General features: G+C 44.1%; 1 protein-coding gene and 1 pseudogene across 1 annotated transcript in view; both read right to left on the bottom strand.

The window, feature by feature from the left end:
- Positions 1 to 2413: 2413 nt before the first annotated feature.
- Positions 2414 to 3231, bottom strand: LOC109697593 (olfactory receptor 1J21-like; annotated as a pseudogene).
- An 8433-nt stretch (positions 3232 to 11664) lies between these two features.
- LOC109697595 (sperm motility kinase 2B-like) overlaps positions 11665 to 24693 on the bottom strand; it is a 32067-nt gene continuing 19038 nt past the window's right edge. Inside the window, exons 3-5 of the mRNA XM_074057237.1 lie at positions 15781 to 24491; positions 13064 to 13663; positions 11665 to 11928 (exon numbers count right to left, since the gene is read on the bottom strand). The gene's annotated coding sequence lies outside the window, so the exon portion shown is untranslated. The remainder of the gene's footprint in view (positions 11929 to 13063; positions 13664 to 15780; positions 24492 to 24693) is intronic.

The following is a 24693-nucleotide window of genomic DNA, read 5'->3' as shown; positions in this document are numbered from 1 at the left end:
TAGAGTGCTGAGACAAAGATTAAGAAATTTCCACTTCCAGTGTGGGAAAACTGTGAGAAGGTGGCAATGTCTGCTCCAGATTGCTCTGGTTTCTGCTTTGCCAGCTTAGGCTGATTAGTGCCTTCTCCAGGAAGGAAGAATTTCAGCTCTAGCTAAAGGGGAAGGAGAGAAAGACAGAAAGTTCTTATGTGTATGTTGATCTTTGTCTTGCCATCAGGGAAACTCCAGCTTCTTAACTGTCTCAGGTCAACACTCCTCAATACTTGAGAGAGAAATCTTTTAGTTTCCTTCTTGCCTTACCCTTGCCTCACGTCAGCAGTGATTCCTCCATACCTGATTATATAGTAAATCCCAACTTCACTGGGCTTTGTAGGGGATGATGTGTGCACACATAAGCTATGGTTCATTCTCCAAGAAGTGTGTAATGTAATGAGGGGATGCGCTATGGATAAAGATATGCATAACACAAGAAGGAAGACTATGAGGAGAACAAAATACTCATATTATTTAGTCCATGTTAGTATATCTCATATACTTTCACAGAACTGCTGCTACGATAATACTGAAGAGATAAGAATATATGATGTATCATATGTAGTCTTGTTCCCATAGGCACCAAGATAAGTTATCATGGGGGTTCACACGCTGCAGAAGTCCTGTGAGGTGTGTGCTGTACAGATCTGTGGGCTATAAACAGTCAAGGAGTTGATACAAATGCACAATTCTTAGGGTTTTATAGATTCCTGGAAGTCTTGTAGCAGAGTGAGCAAAGAGAGAGGGAGAGAATTCAGAGAGAGCTGTGTTGGGAGAGCTGAGCATTGAAGTTGGTGAAAAAAAAAAAGCGTGAGGACAGCTTGAGGCCACATGGTGTTAGGCTTTCTACTTGAAGGGAAGAATATTTGGGAATATTGTGGCCTTTTCCATGTTTTCTATGAGACTTGGTTGACAGATACAATCAGTGTGTTAGGAGGATTAAAGGAGTCTGTGTTTAGGGTAGAGATGTACAGAGAGAGGAAGGAGTTGAGAGTACAGGACTGAGACACCTCCTGCCATAATGCTGAAGGTGGAATGGAGGTCAGAATTAGCAAGTAGCCAGATGAAGTCAGGAAGCAGTTGATGGGTACAATGAGGACCTGTCACATAGGAGAGTTGAGGAGATTGAGAAAGGAGAGTACTACCAGGCAAGAAGGCCAGTGGCACAAGGGCTGCTGAGGACTGGCGATCCAAGTGAGCACTGTCTGGATGTCAGGACAGAAGAGGTGACCTTGTTGAGACTTACTCTTCACATGTAGAAGAGGAAAGAAGCTTGGTGTCCTGATCACTTGGTCCTCTAGAGTGAACTGACTCAGGACTCAGAATCGGGAGTCCTGGGTTCCAATTGGAATCCTGCTGTTAATTATGACGTTATGTCCCCAAGGTGCTATAGCAACTGTAAATGCTTAAGATTTAGGGGAATCTCTGCTTCCTGCAGCTTATATGAAATTCATGGGACGTCATAGATCCAGGTAAAGAACAGCTACCATCCAAAGGATCCGGTTCCCCATGCCTGACAAGTTCACATGCTGAGTAACAGAACACCAGAAGGTTAGTTGGGCACAATGGACAGGCAATGGGTAGTGTTCTGAGCTGTGAGATGTAGAGGGAGACGTACGCCTGGGGCAGAGCAAGAATGACCTGACATGGCAGTGAACAACCCTCTGAGGGTAGGACCTTTCTGTACCCCAGCGGCTAATGGTTTATATCCCAGGGCTAGAGAACCTGTGTGTCTGTCACCGTGAACACTGTGGCAATTCCTTATTGAGATCATGGGGCAGATAAACCTGAGGAGTGTCAGCTCTGAAGCCCTCTGAAATTCTCATATCACTGTCATGGACATTTTCTTAGGGGGTGGTAGGCCCTTCTAAAGACAGTGTACACGTGGTATGTCTGATCCTCAGTTGTTGTTATCTCTATAGTCTGTCAGAAAGCCCTTTATATAGAAAAACAAATTACTGGTTAAGGAGATATAAGCACCTGTTAGTCTCAAAAATGAAATGAAGAATCCTGCACCACTACCCATGCCAGTAATCCAGCTACTCAGGAGATAGAAATCCGGAAGATCGCAATTTGAAGCTACCTGGGTAAAAAAGTTCAAGAGACCCTATTTCAGCCATGAAAGGATAGACATAGTGGCACACATCTTCTCCAGCTACTTTGGAAGTATAAATTGGGGATTTCTTCCCAAGACAGCTGTGGCATAAACGTGAGACCCTTTCTCCAAAATACCCAAAGCAAAAAGTGCTTAGAGTGTGGCTCAGGTGGTAGAGCACCTGCCTAGCGTGCACAGGGCCCTGAGTTCAAACCCCAGTACCAAGTTATGTGCATGATAAAGCATGATTGTGATCACGTGACACTAATTACAGGAATGGTCACGAATGAGATTTGCACCTATCTGGGCCTCACTTGCTCTTTTTACAAAGAAGAAATGTCGGGTATCCAGGAGCCCTCTCAGCTGTAGACTTCTGTTCTGAGATGTGAGGGTCACCTTCCTTTGGGCTCCTGTCATGTCAGTATTCCCCAGATGCAGAAGAAGTGATCAATCAAAGGTATCTTAAGGTGACAGTGGCCACCCTGTCTTGCACTGAGCAGGAGGATGAAGGCCGCATAAAGACACCTAGGATTGCCCCATAGAAGAGGGAAAAAACAGTGAGGTGGGAACCACATGTGGACAGGGCTTCCGTATCCCACAGACGGGTGGCAGCTTCAGTACAATGGAGAAGATGTGGGCATTAGAAACAATGACGCACGTAAATGGTGTCATAAATGTCACTCCACCCACGGTGAAGACCATCAGCTCATTGACAAAACTGTCTAAAGAAGAGAGCTTTAGAATTGGGTGGGGGTCACACAGGAAGTGATGTACAAATTGTGGGAATAAAGGTAGTTTGAAGTAGGAAAACAGTATATAATAACCCACAATATGGCCACCAGAAGGACACAGAGTCTGGGCCTCATGATCGTGGTGTAGTAGAGTGGACAACACATGGCAATATGGCAGTCGTAGACCATGACATTCAGGAGAAATCCGTCCATGTTAATGAAAGTGGTGAAGAAGTAGATCTGGGTCACACAGCCCATGTAAGAGATGGACTTGCTGCCTACTATGTGATTTACCAGCATCTTGGAGACAGTGACTGATGAAATGTAGATGGTGACACTGGAGAGGTTGGCCAGGAATAGGTACGTGGGCATCACTGCTGTTTGTCAAGATGATGATGTTCCCATTGACCATAATGAGGTACAGCCCCAAGAAAGCCCAAAGAGAATGTCCTCCTGCTCTGCCTTTCCAGAGAGTGTGAGGAGGAGAACTCTGTGTCTCTAGTCTGTCCCCATCCATGTCTATTGGGAAGAAACTGTCATCATACAGTAAGATCACATGCCAGCAGTTGAGCAGAAACTTCTTAAATAGTTTCAAAGAGATCACACGTAGGTTGAGATTATCTGGATTGCTTTATTGTATAGCTCCATAGAAAAATCCTGGTTAATTTTAATAGGGTTTCTTATAAATGGCTGTAGTTTTATTACCTCTACTCTTAATTGCAGAGCATGTAGGTATTTTCTTGTATTCCTTCTTCTTCCTCTTGTGAAACAGATATGAACTCTCCACCACTTGAGCCATTCCCCAGCATATTTTTTGCTTTAGTTTGTTTTCCAGATAGGGTCTTGTGCTTTTTCCCAGCAGCCTTGGACAGTGCCACCCTTACTTCTGCCTCCTTAGCAGCTGGGAATGAAAGGTGTTTACAAACACCACTGCCACGCCTGACCTCGTATAGGTCCTTTCTTGTACAATATGTAACTTAATCTAATATTTGCAGCTTAACATGTCACTTAATTCACAAGGAAACTGATATTGCACAGCTACATGATTTATCCAAATTCACAGAGACATTAAAAGTTAGATTTACAAGTAAAATTAGGTTCCTTTTTCTTTTTGCTATATTTTAATTAAGTCTCATTAGTTGAAAATTAACCAAGGGCAAATGCTGTATCAAGAGCCATACTATAACTTGATGATTTTTGGCTGTGATTTTTCTATTTTCTTAGAATTTGGAACATTTGGGAGGAGCTTTGATAGATCTTCCAGGTAGTGTGTCCTCAACACATTATCTGCCATTAAGAGGGCTTCCCATTTTGCTAGGTGTAGTGGCGCACCCCTGTAATCCTTGCTGTTTAGGAGATGGAGATTAGGAGGATTGCAGTTTGAGATCAGCCCAGGCAAAAAGTTAGATAAGGCCCCCATCTCAACCAACAGGCTGGACATGGTGCTTCATATCTCCACCCCAGCAGTGCAGAAGGCTCACATGGAGGCAGCCCCTCGCATTTATCTGAAAAATAACTAAGGCAAAAATTGCTGGGGTCATGGCTCAAGTGTAGAGCGCCTGCTCAGCTAGTATAAAGCCCTGAGTTCAAATTACAGTACTACAAACCAAACCCAAACAAAAGGCCTTCACATTAGCTCACAGCTCTTGGTCTGCTGGTCAGAGGTACTGGCCAGTGACTATGGGCAGCCCCCTCTTGCTGCCATCAGAAGACGAAAGGCAGATACCTGTTTGCTATCTGTTTGTCTTCTACGCTTTTATTTCTCAGTTCTTTTACAATGTCATTTTTTGGTATTTAGTTGGTTTTCCTACTAAATACCAATTCCGTTTTCATTCCAGTGTCTTCTCTTTTATTTAAAGTTAGTTTATTAGTGGTTATCTTGAAAATGACAATTAATATCCTAAACCTAGTTTGAAAAGGCCAACTTAAGGTTCATTAGAATATACTGTCTTTGAGCACACATAGTTACTTTGTTGTTATCACAGAATACACACTTATTACTGTGTGCCAATTGTTACACGTTTATGAGTATTATTTTGTGAACTGCCTTTTAAATCGTACCGAGAGAAAGGAACGGTTACACTGAGCACGAGAATGCTAATCTCCTGTAGAGTTCCCCTCACCAGGGGTCTTTCTACTCTCTGTGCCTAGAGAGTTACTGCCCAGGGTCCTTGCATTGTAGCCTGAAGGATCCCTCCTGGCATTTCTTGTAGGGCAGATCTGTTTGTAATGGACTCCTGCTTTTGTTTATCTGGAAAGTCTTAATTTTTCTTTTATTATTGAAGGATAGTTTTCCAGGTATAACATATTTGGTTAACAACTTTTTCTTTGAAAACTTGCAATGTGTCAGTCCTTTTGTTGTGGCACCCGTGGTTTCTGGAGAAAGATAAGGTTGGTAATGTTACTGCGAATCTTCTGCATGCAGTGAATCGCTTCCGTCTTGTTGCTTTCAGAATTTTCTCCTCTTGTTGGGTTTTAATTTTCTTGCTAGGCAGGTGGTCTGCCACTTGAGCCACCCCTCCACCCTCATCCGGGTTTTGACATGCTGACTGTGCTACGTCTTGTGAATCTCTTTGGCTCTGTACTGCTTGACGTTTATTGAGTGCCTTGGGTATACATTCATGTCCTTATGAGCAGATTTTAGATGCTTCATCCGTTGTTCCTTCAAATATTCTGTCTGCCCCTTTCTCTCTTCTCTCTCTGAGATTCCTCTGATGCAAACATTGGTATGCATGACAGTGTCCCAGAGATTCCTCAGGACATACTCCTTTGTCACTTTTTTCTGTCTGCTCTTCAGACTGAATGGCTTCAATTTTCCCATCTTCTAGTTCTCTGATGCTTTCTTTCATCTACTCAAATCTGCTATTGAACCTTTATGGTGAATTGTTTATTTCAGGTATTGTGTTTCTCGCCTTCTTAATTTCTGTTTGATTTCTTTCTATAGTTTGCATTGGTTTGATTTTCTCATTCTGCACTCATCGTTACAGATTTTCTTTTTTTTTTTAATTTGGTAGTACTGGGATTTGAACTCAGGAACTCACTCTTACTAGGTAGGCTCTCTACCACTTGAGCCACACTTCTGGCCTTTTTTGCAGTGTTTATTTTTGAGATGCCTGAGGCCGGTCTAGACCATGATATTCCTATTTGTGCTTCCCTGCCTATCTGGGTTGAGAGGTGCAGGCCACTGTGCCCAGCCATTGGTAACCTAGGAACTTGCGAACTTTGTGCCTGGGCTCGCCTGGAACAGCCTCTCAAGTAGCTGTGCTCCTAGGCATGAGCCACCATGCCAGCTTCTTTAGTTCTTTCTGCATGTTGTCTTTTTTCTTTGTTATTTGGTTCATGTGGCAAAGATGTAGCATTTTTCATTGTAAAGAAAGCATGTTCCTTCATTTGCCTGTAGTATAGAATCCCTTGTGTAGTATTTGGAATATTAAGTGGCTGACAGTTTGGGAAAGTCCTTGCAAGTGTGCAGGCCCAGCATGGCAGTGTGGGGATGACAGTGACTCTGGGAAGCAAGAGAGTTACCACAAGAGCTGCTGGAGGTGCTCTTTGGAGGGCTTATGGTGGAGAAAGAGGAAGAGAAATGTGCCATGGATTTGCCAGATTCCGACAGACTAAACACAAGTGTAGTGGCCAGTGCTCCTGAAGAGTATATGTGGAATGACACTGGCTTTTGAAGGTTGTCAGTTACTCTCTGTCTTGTCAGTTACTACCTGTCTGAGTAGTAACTCACAAGTTACTACTACCTGGCTGTGAAATTTTAGTGTAGTAGAGGCTATTTGTACTCAGTGATTCTGAAAATACAAAACCACGCATGAGCCAAGCAACATCAGGTGTGTTAAGGGAAAATTGAATTGGAAATTGAGACAGAAGAAACTATGGTCTCTCTCTCTCTCTCTCTCTCTGTCTCTCTGTCTCTCTCTCTGTGTCTCATCTGTGTCAGATGCCAACTCTAATCCTGAAGGTTTTGTCTGTGACTTGTCTGTTTTCTCAGAATTTGAACATTCATGGGCTTTAATAGGCCTGCCTGGTGGTTTGTCCTCAGCACTTTCTCTGTCATTAAGATGTGGTCACCAGAGCTCACAGCTCTTGGTGTGCTCACCTGAGCTGCTGTCAGTGGTTATGTGCAGTGTCCCCTCTCCTTAGTGCCATCAAAAGAGGAATGGCAGAGGCCTATGGTAGCAGAATATTTTTTCATGTGATGAAAGGGATTTGCAAATTGATAAAGAGCAATTTCATGTGGTTTACAAAAAGTATTCCAGGACTAAAAAATCACCAGAGGTGTGGGTGTGTGGTGGTCAAGTAAAACACTGTGGACTGTAGGGTCCCTGGGAGAGGTCATTGGTCAAGTGGGAAGGAAAGGAGATGTGATCAGTGGGAGATCAGTGGCCTGAAGAAAAGGAAGCAGAAAGACCAGCTGCTGCTATGGGAGGTGGCCTGACTGCCTGGCAGAGAATATCGTAGCAGTTACTTTTGGGGGGTGGATTGCATATAGGATGTACATATTATGGAGACAGCGAGGAATCTACCAGAGTGAGAGTTAAATGAATGAAATTGAAGAGAAGTGCTGAGATTTGAATTCAGTTTTTATCTGGATTCACTCCCATTGTCAAAGTAGAGCAGGTCAAGAAGGAAGGTAGACATTGCTCCTGAGGAAACACAGTAAATGTGGACCGTATATGTTGAAGGCTTTGGCAGGCACTGGGGGGTATGTAGTCTCACAAGCAGAGTTCATTGACTGTAGATGAGAATACTATGGTCTTCAGGACAGACAGTTTCACAGCAGAAGCAGGGGAAAGAGGTGTGATAGGGATGTCGGGGGCCTGTGCTCTCGGGGGTTGTAACTGCTACAAAGGCCCTGTGCTGAGAATGGCCACAGTCTCCTCCTAGAGCATTTGCATTGAGAGGTGGGCTGGCTAGGAGGGGCATTTGGTGGATGAAATATCACTGTTCCACAGTTTAACCTCAAGACATTGAGCTTCTGAAGCAAACCACTGAATTGTGGTAGGGAATGCAGTTGGTCTGATTAGATTTTCATCAGGCAATCTGTGAAATAGAATTCAGCTTTCCCTGCAGCTTCCTGAGGAAGAGAGTACTTCTAGCACAACTGTGACAATGACATTAGCTCATATAACTGAAATCAGTTGATGTCTGCTCTCATGCATTGATCCGTGGTCAGTCATGCTAGGGTGTCAGCGTGTTTCCACATCTGACATAACTGCTTCCCTGAGTGTTTGGGTCCCTGCACCATGAAAAAAGGCTGAGGACTCCAGTGCAGCCAGCATCCCTCTTGGGGCTCAGGCTGGCACCAAGTAGCTGAGATCTGCATCACCTTTATTATGTGATCGTGGATCACTTTCGGAGGACACGGAGTCAACTAGCAACAAGTGGACATGAGGGACACAGTAGCATGTCTGACAGAGGAGAGTCTGTGTTGGGTTTGCAGGAAGTGGGGCTCTTGGTTCTGAGCTCTCCCAGGCTTCTGAACAGACTCCAGCCACTGGTCATAGCACTGCTAAACCTAGTTATCCTCTCCTCTTTCCACTGCCCACTTTCCTGTTTCCATCCTGGAGATGGACTGTTCTGTTCCCAGTGCACAGCTCATCTGTTCAATGGGCATGAGAATCTGTCTATTGTTGGAGGAAATCGTCTCTCATTTGCTCTCCCAGCCCCACTTACCTGGATGCTGTCTGCTGTTGGGCACTGTCACAGAATTCCTATATCGGCTGGTTCCCTTCTGGACCTGGGTGATGGGAAATTCACAGCTAGGCTGAGAAGGGAACGGCCTTTTCTCCTGGAGCAGAACATTACGGATGGGACACGTGGCTGTCTCTGGTCAAGCATGGATGACTGGGAACTAACAAATAGATCCCTTTCCTGGAGACTGGGGCAGCCATGAGGACTGCTGCCTAGTTGTGGCCCCTGGGGTTAGTTCCCTTGAGGTCTCTTTAAGAACACATTCTGTTTATTGTTTGTGTTCTGTCTTAATATAGAAAACAGCAATGTGAGAATCTTACTTTGGATCTAAATAGTTGTTCCACAATCTTGCAGCTTTTTATTCATATAAGCATTTAAAATGATAAATTTCCTCCAGACATTCTACAGATTTGGGTATCATTTATTTTTGTTATCACTTAATTAAAATATTTAATCATTTGCCTCATTGTTTGATGTATGTTAAGTTGTAACATTTGGAAAAATTGTCTAGTTATGTTATTTTCTCTGGCTTTAATTAGAACATATGAATGTCATGAAGTAATGGGTTTTATTGGGTCATTTTCCTGCGTGCATACAAAATACTTTCATCATACTCAACCCTCTATTACTGCCTCTTATCCCCTCTCCTACACCTTGTCCCCTTTCACATCTCTAAGATTCCCTATTACTTTCACGCTCTTTTTCCTTAAATTCCACGAGAGAAAACATTCAATGACTTGTTTTTCTTGTTTCTCTTAACATGATGAAATCTCATTGTCTTGCAAATAATATCATTTCATTCCTCTTGGCCAAATAAACCTCCATTGTGTCGATTCACCACATTTTTACAGCGCTCATCCACTGACAGGCACCTATGGGTTCTGTCACTTGGCAGTTGTGCAGTGCTGGGTTGACATGGCTGTGCTGATGTCTCTATGAAAGCTCACTTTGTTCTGTGGTATCTTCTCCCAAGGACTGAGGCAGGGGCATCACCCTGAGTCCAAAGTTAGCCTGGCCTAAATAATGAGACACCGCCTCAAAATATCAAAAAATGTAAACTTCAACTACTCCCCCCAATAAGTTTATAAAGGAAGAACTAGGTTACTTACTGGGTAAGGTAGGAGTTTAATACTTTTTAATTGCATACATATTAAAAACTAAATAATAAAAGCAGGGGGTGGGAAAGGAAAATAGAAGCAAGATATAAAAGAGGTGAAAAGTATATGGTGGGAAGGCATTCAATTAGTAGGAACAGAGAACACAGTAAGATATGTGCAGAGAAAGATAAAATAGTAAAGATCATAGAAACACATTTTTGATAATAGCTGCAAAAAAAAATAAAAAAGAAACAAAAATCCATAGTTCTTCCTTATTGGGGAGGTTGGTACAAGATTTCCCTGCTCCTTGGAACAGTTGTTTTTTTCTTTGAAGGTCAAACAGGCTAGGCCAGTGGGGGTTGTCTAGTTTGGGGATTTAAGTCAATGGCAGACCGCTCATCCAGCAACTGCACAGTCCGGAGCCAGATCTCCTACCCAGCAGGTGCACAGAAAATGCTACTTGCAAGCTGGGCGAACAGCAAGCAGCTGCTCCCCTCCTGACTCCCGGCAACCTGTGGCTCCCAACCTCCCAGTTCTCTCCAGGCTAGTTCCTCACTCGTGTTGACTCCAGGCTCGCTCCCCACTTGATTGATGGAAATTACCGAGTCAGTCATGCTCCTGCTGACTCCTACTGTGCTCTCCACTTGACTGTCATGATTGCCACTGGGGCTTGTCACCACTCTGCCTTGACTCACGCCAGATTGCATCCAGATCCCAACGAGGCAGCACCTTGGCAGTGCTCACTGTCCATGCTCACTCCCCAGGCAGCAGCCCTGGCTTTGGCTTGCGGGATTCCCATGTCACTCAGGTTGTGCCCACTCCCAGTCTGTTCCCCACTGCACTCCTGGCGGGTCCCATGCACCTGAGGCGGTCCCGTACTGGCACTTTCTCAGCATGGCACCTCTGTCTTGGAGTTTGTGGTCTCTACCCACATGGTTTTGTGTCTGAATTTCAGTCCCAGTCTCAACTAGTTTTATGGATCCACACACATTCTCCCAAGTGATTTTTTGTTTAGTTACTGGGGAGGGGAAGCTTTTGGGGATTAGAGATACAAAACTAGAGCTTCTTCTGCTCTTCCCTGGAATGTTCTTAAGGCCTCTCTTTAGCACTCTATTTGAGGGTCCTTTCTACTTTTAGAAATCTAAAGTTCAGTGTTCCCAGACTTCTGTTCTATCCCTATCTGCTGTTTACTACTGCCTTCCTGTGCCTTTCATACCACGGCCTTTCCAAGGAGATGCAGGGCCATGGAGGGCATCTTTACCTCCTGGCCCTGTTCCTATAGCAATTCTTATACGGCAGATATGCTTGTAATGAATTCCTTCAGCCTCTGATTATCTGAAAATGGCTGTTTTTTCATTTGTTATTAAAGGATGATGATGGATGCACAGTTGGTCATTACATAAAAATAAGTAGCATTTCTATACACAAATAATGAACAGGCTGAGAAAGAAATGAGGAAAATAATACCATTCATAAGAGCTTCAGAAATATTTTTTGTTTCATTTATTTATTTGGAAACAAGGTCTCCGTGTGTAACCCAAGCTGGCCATAAACTCTCAAGCCTCCTGTCAGTTTCCCATGTGCTGGATTTACAAGTGTGTCCTACCATGCCTGGCTATATAGTACAATTTTAACCCGGGTGCTGCTGCTGGCTCATGCTGGCAATCCCAAGAGCTGAAATGGGGAAGGGGGAAGTGGTGTGAGGTCTCCCCGGGTTAAGACTTAAGGAGACCCCCGCCATCTCCAAACTAACCAGAACAAAATGGACTGGACATGTGCCTCAAGCAATAGAGTACTTGCTTTGCTAGTGTGAAGCTCTGAGTTCAAATCCTGACCCTGACAGATAGATGATTGATACGTAGGTAGAGAGATAGATAGGTAGATACTGTTAAGTAAATTTTTATAGAGAAACCCTAAGGCAAAAGTTCCTGGGACTGAGGAAAGTCCTATGTGTTAGATCCCAGTAGTGTGGCTAGTGGGCAGGTGGTGAACAATGCTATATAGATGGGAGTTAAAGCAGAGACAAAGTTTTTTATTTACTTTCCAAGAGAGAAAAGGACCAGACACCATTGGCTTCATGAGGTAATTTGAGTGAGTCCTTAAATGTTTTTGTAAGGAGGCAGTTGTAGAAACAGGTAGGGGGAGTGGGTCAGGCAGTTGTTTGTCCCTTTCACAGATGGTGAGGTTGCATCCCTGATTAGATCAGCACATTGGCCGGGTTTGGCTTGGTCCAGAGATAGGTCTTCAAAGTTTTTGAGTACTGTCGTTTGTCAGACTAGAACAGAAAAGAGTTTGAAAAGGATAAGCAAGGTTTTGTGGGAATCTACACAGAATCGGGTCTAGATGCAAAAGGGAGTTATTTAGACTAATTTTTGGGCTTTACAGTTCCCTCCATCAGACATGGAAGAGATGATTCTTTGGAAGATGACAAGGGGCAACCCCCGCCCCCACCCACTCTAGGGTTGTTGAGGATGTGAGGTCCATCTTCTATACATGCTTCATGCTGAGAAGGTGTACAGACTTGTCCCTGAGGAGTCAAGGGGTCATTTTGGACTGGGTGCTTGTGGTTCACACCTATAATCCTAGTTACTCAGGAGGCAGAGATCAGGAGGATCACAGTTCGAAGCCAGCCCAAGCAACTAGTTCTTGAGACCCTATCTTGAAAAAAATCCATGACAGACACAGCTGGGTGGAGTGGCTCAAGGTGTACATCCTGAGTTCAAACCCCAGTATGAAAAAAGGGGAATCACTTTGGGGTATGGGTTGAAAATGAATAGCCAGGTTGGGTATTTGAGTCTTGGGGTTGTGCAAGTTTTTCATGAATAAGGTTTTGTGGTGCTGAAGAAAAGATATCACAAAGCAGAGAAGGCATGGGCCAAAAATGAGCAAAGAAAGGATGGCAGCCAGAGGGCCAAGAAAAGTGGTGAGCATTTATACGTAGACCAGACATTGAGCTTCCAGGAAAAGCAGTCCATACCCCAATTTTTAATTTTTATTGGTCATTCCAAACAGGTATAATTACTTGGTTAATAGTAATAGGAATTATTCCTGATTCATTTATGTAGAAACAGCATTTCCTGGTTAGATGGAAATTGTGAACATGAGTTGAGGGTTTCTCCCCCTTCTCTCTCACCAGGACATCTTCCTTATCCCTTTCCTCTCCAGTGACAAAAGGATACAGAAGAAAGAAGCAAGAAGAAAATCATGTTGTGAAAACTCTAAATTTGGTGAGTGGGGCATTACTGGGGTTTGAACTCATGAGGAATGTTGCCATTACTCACTGAATTTCCTGATTAATAAAAACTCATCAATCTCACGTGATTTGTAACCCAGGTCACACATGGCTGCCAGGATTGTAGGGTTCAAGTGTTTAGGCAGTGTGTCAGTAGGACTCAGTGACTTTTCCTCACCTTGGCTGAGGCACAGGTTCCCCATGATGTTCTCCAGGGCAGTCTTCTCGCTAGGCCTGAGGGTGAGTAATTGAATGATGATGTCTTGCAGTTCCACAGAGAGGTAAGATGGTATGCCATACCTTGGGTGCAGGACCTGCTGCTGCAGCTGCAAAAATGTCTTCCCTTTAAATGGGAAGGCAGCTGTGACCATGTAGTCCAGGGGGACACTCAGGCCATTGTATTTGTGGTACAGGAAGAGTTTGGTGGCATGGACTGAAAAAACAGCACACAACTCTATCAGAATCTGAAGCTAAAGCCAAAGTCGCTCTTCTCGATGTATCCTTGGGCATGCAGCAGGATGTTAGATTTCACGTGTGTGTGTGTATCATGCCTTTTTTGTGGCAGTATTTGATGGCACACACAATCTGCTTGTATACTCCATGGGCCTCATTCTCATGCAGGCAGTTGGTCTGTTGGATATACTGCAGGAGCTCTGCCCTACTACTGTGTTCCATGATGATGTAGCCCTGGTCCACTGTTTCCATCACTGGAACCGTTTAGTCATGCTCGGGTGGTACAGAGTCTGTTGATGATCACGTTTGGGTGCTGTAGAGACTGCTGAGAATGAAAGGGGCTTCCTCTGATAATGGTGAAACAAGAGGCATAAACTGCCCTCCCAGCTCTCCTGAGAACTGATAAAAAGCATTTTCATGGCCTGGGGACATGGCTCAAGTGGCAGAATGCCTGCCAGTCTAGCTTAAAACCCTGTGTTCCCTAGAACTGCAAGAAAGAAAACAGTATTTCACTTCTCATAACTGCTTCAGATGTGGGCAGACCTCTTTGTTTCTATATGGATTGAGCCTGACATGTTGCAGCTATCTTCAGTGGTAACCGCCATGATGGCTCTAAAGAAAAACCTGTCACATTTTCCTCCACAGATAAATTCATTAGAGCAGTGTGTGGAGCTTTTGAACTAGACCTTGGTGCCTGGATGTTCCTGACTCTTTGATACTAGCTTAGAATTCTTCAGATACACTCTGGCTTGGATAAACTCACTTTCTCCTAACATTTCTCATCCGACCTAACCCATGGGGATCCACTTTGTCTTCCTGCTGCCCCAAATCACACTCCCATCACTAAGTCCCCAAGAAACTGTACTCTGTCCTATTCTGTATGTGTCTGTTTCTCTTTCTTCAGTCTCAATGATGCCTTTGGGATGGTTCTCATGCACTGGGGCTGAACCGTTTAGTTTCATTTAAACATATTTATTATGACTATTTTTCTTTTATAAATATTAAATATACATGTATGGATGCATATGTAAATTACAGAACATGATGACATGAGCCTTTATACACCTACATGTAGCATAAGAAGTAGAGGGCAGGACTAGGGATGTAGCTCAGTGGTAGAGCCCTTGACGAGCTTGCATGAAGTCCTGGGTCAATCCCCAGTGTAAGGGGTCTCTAGGCGTTGGGTCCCTAAAGGAAATTCCATGCTGGGAGTGAAAACAACCACAAGAACCCTGGCACCAGAAGAAAGACTGCCTCCCAGTTCTGGTAACTGGGACCTAAGCTAAATGAGCACATGTGTACTTCCTGAACTTTGCTTCATCTTCTGTAAGTTATGACTTTTTTTTTTTTTTTGTAAACTGTGACCTTTTCTGTAAGGTTGTGTCCTTGTTATGGGCAAGGCAGACATGGATTAAGAAGTTCTCAGTCTCCAGTTTTCACCTGATCTGTAAATAAATCCATTTTCTGCTCTTATACATATTATGTTGTTCTCTCTTAATGTAGGTGGGTGTTCCAACCCAGAGCCAGGCCCTATTGCTGGGGGAATGGGAAGCTCTGGTTATAGAATTTGGCAAACCTTGCAGGGATGGAATTGAGGCAGGAAATTTAGCGAAAGTACCCAAACCAGGTCATGGGGGACATGAAGCCTCCCTGGAGCTAGCCTTATGGGGCAACAGGTGATCTATCTCTACCCAGAATGACTCCAAAATGCCCCTTTTGAAAAAGCATTTTCATCTGGACCGAACCCTAATTAGAGCCCATGTAATTCACATGTATGGTCAATCAACAAAAGCCACTCCTAAGTACCACTCAAATCTCTTCCCTTTTCTTATCCCCTGCAGTGTATAAAAACCCATCCCAACCAAGGGGTGCTACAGGTGCTGCTGGTAACCCCTGTCACTTACAGCCTGATACTCCCCCCTTTCTTGGGGAGTGTACACTCTTGCTCTCAATAAAACACTGTTACTGTTTTGCTATCTGTATGTCACCATCTAATTCTTTGCTTGGATGCCAAGTACCTGAGATCTTCTCTACCAGGGTCTTCTGAACCCACCCACCAGTAACCATTTTTGGTGAATCAGCCAGGAGGTAAGCCCCTACACAAAATCCCACCTCTGTTCCCCACTTTACTGAGCCAGTGTACTTTCACTTCCACTTTCCTTATTTATCTGGAACACCTGGCACATGTCTATCACTATATACCACCAAGCACACCTGATTCAGGTTGGACGCCCAAAGCAGAGGCCTCCACCCAGGGGTCAGACTGGTGGACACTGGACACGGCCATTGGAGGAGCCAAAAATATCAGCATGTTGATGCCCATCCACTGCCAAAGACGTCTGGCCATGTTTTGGAGGAAAGTTGGGGTCATTCTCATTCCCCTCTACCATCTCAGGACCATAGAGGGTGCCCTAAGGGCTCATGGAGTCCCAGCCTCCTTACCTCCTAAGGGTTGTGTTTCTTCTCTCTCTTCTCCTTTATTCTTTCTTCAGATCAAAATGGGGAGAAGTACATGTATCCCAACAGATTCTCCACTTGGCTGTATCCTTAAACATCAGGATCATCTCGATCCTGGTAATCTGAAAAAGAAACACATTGTCTCCTACTGGAATGTAGCCTGGCCCAATACCAACTGGGGAGTCAAGTAAAGTGGCCCAAGATGGGAGCTGAAGTTATAATCCCATTTTACACTTAGATTTGTTTTGTAAGAGAAAAGGCATATGGTGATAACTATCGTATGCCAAAGCTTTTATGGCCTTGTGTCAAGACCCTTCCCTCTGTAGGTCGACCTCCAGCCCCCAAAGGAGGAAAGCAAATAATGAGGATGTGGACATCCTTGATCCCCTGCTACAGGGAGCGACGCCTGGCTCCCGGGGGACACCTCTCTCCTTACTATAATCCTCCCTGTGCACCCCAACCTCTGATGAGCCCCCCACACTCCTGAGACCCCTATATACTCGAAGTGAAACACTTTCCTTGGAGGCTTCCCAAGCCTTGTTCCCGCTGGGAGAGATGGAGGGGCTGGAGGGGCCGGTTTGGGTATAAGTGCCTTTTTCTGTAGCTGATATCCAACAGTGCAAAGAAAAACGTAGGAGATATTCTGAGGACCCTGATAAATTTGCAGAAGGGTTTCACACCCTATCCTTATCTTTCCATCTGTCCTGGAGAAATATCAGTTCCTTTTGGCCAGCTGTTTCACCCTCACAGAAAAAGAAAGAATACTTATTGCTGATTGTAGGGAGACAGATGTGACCCTTGGGATTGTCAGCTATGGACTGATACTGTCCCTGAAAATGAGCCTAACTGTGACTACCAACACTCTGGGGATGGGGGCAGAGGTGAAGGAAAGCTAACATGGTGGAGGCAACCCTCATGGGCATGAAATCAGGAATGCTAAACCCATTAATTATGATGAGGTTAGAGGAATTACTCAGGTAGAAGTCCCGTATCATCTTAGGACAGGCTGCAGGAAGCCTTTAGAAAATATATCAGTGTCAATCCCTGCTCTAGAGAGGGGCCACTCCCTCTAGGCCACCATTTTATTACTCAGTCCACCCCAGACTTCAGGTGGAAGCTTCAGAAGGTACAACTTGAACCTCAGACTAATAAAATCCATTTGCTGGACACTGCTTTTCTGATCTATAATAACTGTAACCTGGAAAAGAAAAAGAAAAGACAGAGTAAGGAAAGGAAGCAGGACAAAGTTATGGCTGCCATGTCTCATGATTGGGAATGCCCTCCCTTGCAAGGCACCCTAACGTGAGAGAGGAGGCAATCCCAAAGTCAACCTATTACTAATGCAAGAATCCTCGGCATTTTGCCATGGATTGCCTGGTGCCCCCCACCCCCACCCCGAGCCCTTGTCAAAACTGCTCTGAAAGAAGAGTTTTGGCACTGGAGGGTTGACTGTCCCCACTCTCAGAGAAGGACCCAGGCAGTTAAGACTCTGGCTGCACTGGCAGAAGCAGAGCAGAACTGAGGGTGCCAGAAGTGCCCTCAGCAGCCCCCGCCTAAGATCAGCACATGGGTAAGTAAATTCACTTCCTATTGGATATGGGACAACTTACTCTGTTCTTCCTACCTATGTGGGAAAGCCTTTCTCCCTGATGATGTAATGAAGGTTGATGGGAAAAAATAGGGTTAGAAATTCCACCCACCTCTTGCCTTATTATTTTGAGATCCAAGTCTTCATGTACAGATTTCTTGGAATTTCTTTTTTCTGCAGTACTTGGGTTTGAACTCAGGGCCTCATGCTTTCTAGGCAGGTGCTCTATCACTTCAGCCACTCCACCAACATGCATAGATTTCTTAGAGTCCCTGGATGTCATGGTTTACTCTTGGGACAGGATATAATAGGAAAACTGAGCATGGTGCTGCTAATGGGACTAGAGAAACAGATGATGCCTGTAGAACCCATAAAAAGGGCCTCACTGAGGCCCTGTTCCTAAGAACTCCCAATTTGGAAAAACCTTGTATGGTATTCTGCCACCAAAAGGGTACTAACTGTAGGGTACTAACTCAGAACCTAGGGATGGAACCTTGTCCAGTTGCCTATCATTCTTTTTTTATTCATTTATTCATATGTGCATACATTGTTTGGGTCATGTCTCCCCGCCCCCACCCCTCCCTCTCCCTCATTCTAAGAGGTTGGAAGGAGTTGCCCTGGGTTTGCCACGATGTCTGAGGGCAATACTTGCCATTACCTTCCTAGTACAGGAGGCCACTACTCTGGGTCAGCAGCTAGAAGTTCTTACCTTACCACCCATTAGGTAAGAGCCACCTTGGAACTAAAAAGTCACTTGGGGATGTCCAGGGAGAGATTAACTAAATACCAAGCCAACCTTCTAGAGTTCCCAGAAGTGAAGATAAACATCCTAAATCCTGCATCTTTGCTGCCCTGTGAGCTAATGACTGAGCATACTTGTAAGCATGTGATCATACAAACTTATGCACAGAAACCAGACCTATCAGATAAGCCACTCCTTGAAACCGAGGCTGAATGGTTTACTGATGGAATTAGTTTTCTGCTAAATGAGGAGAGAAAGGCAGGGTATACAGTGGTGAGCCAAGAGAAATCATTGAACCTCAGCCTTTGCCAGCTGACTGGTTCTTCAGCCCAAAAAGTAAAACTGATAGTCTTCACTACAGCCTTAACTTTGGGGAAAGAAAAACAGACTTAACATCTATACTGCTTCAAAATATGCCTTCCTGAATGTTCCTCAATATATTAAAGGCTATATATGACAAACCCATACCACCATTATATACTAAATGGAGAACAACTGAAACCATTCCTGCTGAAGTCAGAACGAGATAGGATGCCCTCTCTCCCCACTCTTACTCAATAGTTTTGGAATTCTGATTATATAGGCATAGGCAACAACTTCCTAAATAGAATTCTAATGGCTTAGCAACTAAGAGAAAAATAAATGAATTAAAAAGCTTCTGCAGAGCAAAAGAAATAGTCACTAGACTCAAGAAATCAGGGAAATAATCCCATTTGCAATAACCTGAAAAACTCTAATGAAGTACCTTGGAATCAGTTAAAAAAGGAAACCAAAGACCTTGTCAAGGGAAACTATAAACCACTGAAGAGAGAAATCGAAGAAGACATCAGAAGATAGAACGCTCTCCCATGCTCATGGATTGGCAGAATCAACCTTGTGAAAATGGCTATACTCCAAAAGCAATCTACATGTTCAATGCAATCCCTATCAAAATTCCAATGACATTCTTCAGAGTAGAAAAATCGATCCTAAAATACATATGGATTTGTTGATTCCATTGTTAATGCCCTTGCTGTTTGTACTAAAATGGAAAAAATGAATGTTCTCCAATCTCTAGACTCCAAGTTTGTTTCCCTGGTAAACTCTTGCTGTTTGTGTTCGCTGAGTCTCATTCTTTTGTTTCCTTGTCCCTTGTGAACACTAGTGAGTTTGAGGCCTCTTGTGAGTTTTCAAGGGTTCTTTAGTATTTATATATTTTTAGGAGTCAATATTGGGGTTTGAATTAGGGCCTTGCACTTGCCAGCCAGGGACCCTAGCACTTGAGCCATGCCCCCAGCACTATTTGCTGTTTTTGAATAGTCTTGCTTTAGTTGTGGGCAGTACTGTTGGTTTGAACTCAGTGCTTTGGGCTTGTTAAGCAGGTGGTCTCCTGCTTCAGCCTCAACTCCAGGGGGTCTTACATTTTTGCCCATGCTGTCCCCTGGGTCCTTCTGTTTATGCTACCTTCTTAGCTGGGATGAGAGGCACAAGCCTTATTTGCGTAGAGAAATAATTTAATGCCTTTCAGAAGAACCGAACGGGAGCTTTGGTAATAGTCCATATTCCATAAGGGCGTCTACTGTGCCAACCCACGGAACAAGTGCTTCTCTCTTGTCCTATCCATCCATGCACTAGTTTTTGTGGATTTCTGGCTGGATGTCACACACAAAAGCCAAGAGGTGACCCACGACTTTATCCTTATTCTGCCAGAAGTAGTTCTGGAGGATGGTCATCTTCTCCTGGGTCACCATCTCCACCTTAGTGCTGCAACTGCCAGAGGATCCCAGGGCCACAACTTCCTGGCCTTGAGCTCTTTCTCCCCCTGCAGGCAGTACTGGTCAGTTTCAGCCTGTCTTCTTTAGCCTGCTTCAGCCTCTGGCTCTTTCACTTGTGGCCCTCGCACACCTTCTCAGCTGTCCACTTCTCAGCCTGCAGCAGCTGCTGGATCCCTTCCCACTGACTGGATGTGGCTCCAGAGACCCGGGGACAGGTAAGAGGTCTGAGGCAGTGCAGTGGCCACTCAGGTCAGCTGCCATGCCCAGCATTTCATTGGTTTAAATGGGGTCTCACTGACTTTTGCCTAGGCTGTCCTCAAACTGCAAACCTCTCCTATATCCACCTCCTGAGTAGCTAGGATTACAGATGTGAGCCACTGTGCCAGTACTGTACTTAAAAATCTACTGCTATAAAAATTTTAATTCAATACTTCCACGTTTGGTTCAGCCGTATAACCAACTGGCCTCAGCTTGTTTCAGTTTCTCATAACTATAAGACGGATTTAACTGGCTGAATGTAGATGTGATAAATTTACATTACCATACTGCTTTGTCTTACACTAAGTTTCAAATACAGCAATACTGAATTTTTGTTTTCTTTGAAAAACAAAAATTACTAATGGTAAAACAATTGACTTATAGTATTTACTACACTGTCTACAGTCTTCAAGTTCATGGATAATGTAAGAGTAACTGTTAAAAAGTGAAGTAAGGCTGGGCATGGTGGCGAGTGCTATAATCCCAGCACTCAAAGGCTGAGGCAGGAAAATCACAGTAACAGGCCACCCTGAGCTACATATCAAGTTCCAGGGTAGCCTACGCTATGAGATCATGTCCCAGAAAATCAAAAAAAAAGAAATAGAAATGTGATAAATATTTCATCTGAGCCATTGGTAAGTAAGTTTAAATACTAAAACGTTTGCTAAGTATGAGTTCAAGTCTTCGTGCCCACGGACTAGGGGAAGAGGGAAAGAAAAGAGTAAGAGGCGAGTAATATCGAAATACAACAAATCTGTGCAGGAACAAGACACAATGAAATGCACTGAAAACTTTGGAACAACATGGGGTAGGGAGAAAGGGTAAGGAAGAGTAATAGAGGGGGTTAGGCTGATCAAAGTACAATATATTTACAGGTAAAATACCAAGGCAAAACTCCATTGAGACTGGGTGCCGGTGGCCCACGCCTGGAATCCTACCAAGTCAGGAGGCAGAGATCAGGAGGATCGCCATTCAAAGCCAGTCTGGGGAAATAGTTTGTGAGACGCTATCTTGAAAACACGCATCACAGAAAATGGGCTGGTGGAGTGGCTCAAGGTGTAGGCCACTGAGTTCAAATCCCAAGACCACACACACGCACACACACACACAAACTCCACTGAACAATGGACACTTAAACAATGAAGGACAGGACTATAAAACAGATCGTGTTAAGGGGAGGGCATGAGTGGGAGGGGGAAGGTGAAATGAAGAGGGTAGAGGAGGGAGAATATGGTTGATGTATTTTCTATACATGAATAAATATGGAACGTTAAAACCTGTCAGAGTCATTTCAAGAAGAGGAGAGAGAGGAGCGAGAACAATGGAGGGGATGAACCAAACTGATATGCATATATCGACACGTCACAACAGAACCCCCGTGCAACTATTAGATACTAATAAAAACATTTAAAAAGCAGAGTCAGGTGTAGTGATGCACACCTGTAATTCCATGGTACTACAAACCAGAAAAAAAGAAAGGAAAGAAAATAGAAGGCTTAGAAGTCCATGTAAGCCCCTCCCCAGGTGTCCTCACCCTCCAACACCGCACTGAGTTTTTTATGATTCCTGTGCTATTCATATTTATACATGTGTGTGTACGCGCCCACATCTGTTGGTATTGATGATGCTTAGTTTTGCTTGTGGTGGAACTTTATAGGAAGGTATTTTGGGGTTTTTCTCTGATTTGTCTTTTTTGGCACTCAACATCATGTTGGGAAGACTCATTTCTGTTCACGCCAGTAGTTCATGAGCACTGCACACGGCAGGTCATTGCATATGCAATTTACTAATCACTGTCCCAGTGGGTTTTTGGCTGTTTCCAGGAATTTTGGTTTTCTTTTTCCTAAATTACAAAGTAACTTTGGGGTTCCTTACCCCTGTTCCTTGAGCATAGCTCTAGGGTATACACTGAGAAGCAGAGCACTGAAAGGAAGAGAATAAACTTGGTTACCATTTGTCACAGCAGCTGAGGAATTTACACCCCAGTGAACAATGCTGAGACCCAGTTGAATCACAGGACAATGATTTTTGATTTTCATGTTGGAGACAGAACCCAGGGCCTTCTCACGCTGAGCCCACGCTCTGCCACTGAGTACATCCCTAGTCCTAATTTGACTTTCTTTCCTGAGAAAGGTTTTGCCATACAGAATAGACTGGTCTTTAACTCTCCATCCTCCTGCCTCCACTTCCTGAGTGCTGGCATTACAGGCTTCCACCACCACATCCAGCCTTGCTCATTTCAAATTTGTGTTTATCTCATGAGAATGAACTAGTTTGTAATTATGCATTTTTGTTTTGTTTTGGGATAGGATCTTGCTATAAAACTGGCCTCAAATTCCTGGTCTTTCTGCCTCATCCTGCCAAGTGCTGGAATTACAGATGTACACCACCAGACCCTATTATAATTATGCCTTTAATTTGCATTTTTAATGATTATGAAGTTAACAATGAGTTTTTCAGGTTATTGGACTATTTCCTCTTCTGGGAAATAAACTGTCTGTTCATATTAACAGGGATAAGTTTTGTCGTTTAGAAGCAAGTATATTCTAGACTCTGTTCTTCACTAGTTATATGTGTGGCACACAATTCCGTTCTCAGTTTGTAGCCTTTTTCCTTGCACTGTGGTTGTGTGTTTACCTTAACAATGTTTATTCTACAGAATTTCTAGCATGTGAGTAGGTTGACTTAAGATGATAGACTCCAGTGTAGCAGCACCCATCATCACTTCACTACAACAAAACCCATGACTCATTCTGACCCTTCCACCACGCCCTCACCTATTCTTTCCTCCCATGCTTGGTTTTCTTTTTTTTTTTTTTTTTTGCAGTCCTGGGACTTGAACTCAGGGCCTACACCTTGAGCCATGAGCCAGCCTTTTTTGCGATGGGTTTTTTGAGGAAGGGTCTTGAGCACTATTTGCCCAGGCTGGGTTTGAACCATGAGTCTCCTGATCTGTGCCTCCTGAGTAGCTAGGATTACAGGTGTGAGCCCCCGGTGCCTGGCGGTTTTCTTTAACTTTTTGATACAAAGTCTTCCTATGTTGCTCAGTCTGCCCTCCAACTCCTGGGCTCAAGCCATCTTCCTGCCTCAGCTTTGTCTCCCAAGTCACTAGAACTATACATGTCCAGCTCTCATGTTTTTTTTTAAACTGTAAACATCATGTTTTCATATGTAAATATTTGAAAGGATATGCCTCCTGTCTGGATGCCTTCCTTACCTCCCATGGGCACAAACACCCCATGCCAGCTGCCCAACCTCCAAAAGGCCCTCCTGTCCCTCTGCGGCTCCAACGCTGGTGCTGGAGAACCATCCCATGGGAGCCTTCATACCCTGCCCCTCCCACTGTGGGCCTCATGGTTCTCACCTCCACCTCCAATGTGGTGACCTTACCTTACTTCTTCACACCTAACTTTTCAGGACAGACGCTTCTTCATTTATGATGGGGTTGTCTTGATAAACCCAATGCAAGGTGAAAATATGTGAGTCAAAAATGCATTTAAACACCATAGCCTACCTTACACATGATCAAAACATATTTGCCTACAGTTGGGGAATTACTAACAGAGAATAAACTACTGAGTTTTTTGGAAGTTACTGGGATTTGAACTTAGGGCCTCACATTTGCTAGGCATGTGCTTTACCACTTGAGCCACTCAATTACTCCTTTTGTTGTGTGTTGGGTGTTTGTTAGATAGGGTCTTGCTTTTTGCCTGGGCTGGCCTCAAACTTGGATCCTCCTGATCTCTGAGTACCTAGGTTTGCAGGCGTTAGCCACTGGTGCTGGGCAAAAGTAATGACTTTTTGTGTAACTTACTGTGTAACTTAATGATGGGATGTGAAAATACAAAACAATTTCCAGTTAAATGCTAGCAACACAGCATACTGGAGAGTATGAGATGCTGCCCTCTGGATCCTGGTGCTGACTAGGAGCTGTGGCTCATTGTGGCTGCCTAGCATTAGAGAGAAGCTCTCTAATTTTCCACATTCCAGGAAAAGATCCCAATTCAAAATGCCAAGTGTGTTTTCCACTGAATGTACATTGCTTTGGCACCATTTTAAACCTGGAAAATCATCAGCTGAATATTGTAAGTTGGCAACTGTTTGTCATGAATTGTTCTCTGCCACCTGGAATGGATGGACAACCCTGCTGCTACATGCAATGTTTCCCAGTTCTGGAATACACAGAAGGATTCTTCACTCACAGGTCTGGCCCCTCAGTCAGATGGCTAGGACACCTGGGCGCTGGCTAGACATCTCTCTTCCTCTTGACACAGCCAGTTTAAACTTCCTCACAGTGTGATGGTCTCAGGTCCAAACTCCTGGGCTTCCACATGTCAGGTCAGACTACTCACTTCTATTATGGCAAATAAAGAGATGGTAATGTTTATTAAGGGCAGAGAAAGATTTATTACTCAGCCTGGGTAGTACTGTGGAAATGGAATTTATTACTCAGCCAGGGATATACCATAGGAATAGGCAAAGTAAGCACTCATCCCATTGTTAGCCATCTTTGGGGTACAGACATGCATTTTGGCTTTAAATAGCTACAGAGTTGG

This window comes from Castor canadensis, chromosome 16 (assembly GCF_047511655.1).
Source record: "Castor canadensis chromosome 16, mCasCan1.hap1v2, whole genome shotgun sequence".
Taxonomy (NCBI): Eukaryota; Metazoa; Chordata; class Mammalia; order Rodentia; family Castoridae; genus Castor; species Castor canadensis.
This window is presented reverse-complemented; position numbering and strand designations above follow the sequence as displayed.